Source organism: Octodon degus, unplaced genomic scaffold (genome assembly GCF_000260255.1).
Source record: "Octodon degus isolate 3935 unplaced genomic scaffold, OctDeg1.0 scaffold00186, whole genome shotgun sequence".
Taxonomy (NCBI): Eukaryota; Metazoa; Chordata; class Mammalia; order Rodentia; family Octodontidae; genus Octodon; species Octodon degus.
The window spans coordinates 1,994,913-1,995,881 of NW_004524762.1; the positions used below are offsets into that span (position 1 = coordinate 1,994,913).

At 37.2% G+C, this 969-nt stretch overlaps 2 protein-coding genes across 2 annotated transcripts in view; one reads left to right on the forward strand and one right to left on the reverse strand.

Annotated features, from left to right (window-relative positions):
* Positions 1-969, forward strand: part of Med12l (mediator complex subunit 12 like) — a 327,698-nt gene that overhangs the window by 198,560 nt on the left and 128,169 nt on the right. The gene's annotated exons all lie outside the window — the stretch shown is intronic.
* Gpr87 (G protein-coupled receptor 87) overlaps positions 1-969 on the reverse strand; it is a 21,157-nt gene that overhangs the window by 6,664 nt on the left and 13,524 nt on the right. The gene's annotated exons all lie outside the window — the stretch shown is intronic.

The following is a 969-nucleotide window of genomic DNA, read 5'->3' on the forward strand; positions in this document are numbered from 1 at the left end:
TGAATACTTATTTTTTAAGCTCCTGTACATGGTGCAAACTATATTTCATCAGTTTGCAAAGTTTGACCCAAAAGTATTTATTTGGATTTAAGTGTCAGGCATATGATTTTAGCTAAATAATTTGAATGGCCTGAACTTCAGATGTCTGACAGGATTTTTGTAAAGATTAGCTGAGATTAGCTTTATGCATTGTAGCACTTTTTTTTTTTTCTTCATTTGTTTGTTTTTGATTTCTCTCTCCACATCCTGGTCCATTCTGTTTTCAGGCTTCTGTTAGGTATAGTCCAAATACGGAAGAAATATAAGCTATTGTTTTGTAAAGTGGGCAACTAAAATAAATATGCTTATGACAAAGTTTGCTGGAAGGGAAGTCACAGTGTTTCTTATGAAATGAAACCCTGTGGGACTTTCAGGTCCCCCAAGTCACGCCGCTTCTACATGGTCACTGCTCTAGAAAGACCTCGAGTGACCGAGTCCCTTTAAGTGCAGAACAAACTTCTGGCTTTGGTCTCTTAATAATTTTGGAGTTAGCAGGGTTTTCTAGTAAATGGGAAAGTGCTTTTTTCTTTACTGTGCCCCTTTCTCTTATTCAGTGTGCATGCGGTTAAAATACTTAGTGTGATGGTGGTAGGAGAAAAGGGTGACGATGTGTTTGCATAGCCTCTTCTCCGCACCTCGTCGTCTGTTCTGAGGATTTAAATATGCTAGCCATGTTTTTCCTTGAATCGGTATATTGATAAATGGGCATTCAGAAATATTTTATCTTTTTACTAGATTATAGATGGTATTAGGGCTGTTCAAGTTCGGTTTTACATGTACCAAATGGATATAAGTAAAAAAAAAATTATAGATAATAACAAATACCACAAAGATGTGTAGAAGGAAAGACCTTCTGACATTGCTGGAGACAATTTAAAAGGATGTTGCTACTCTGGAACCAGTTTGGCAATCATACCACACAGGCGCCCC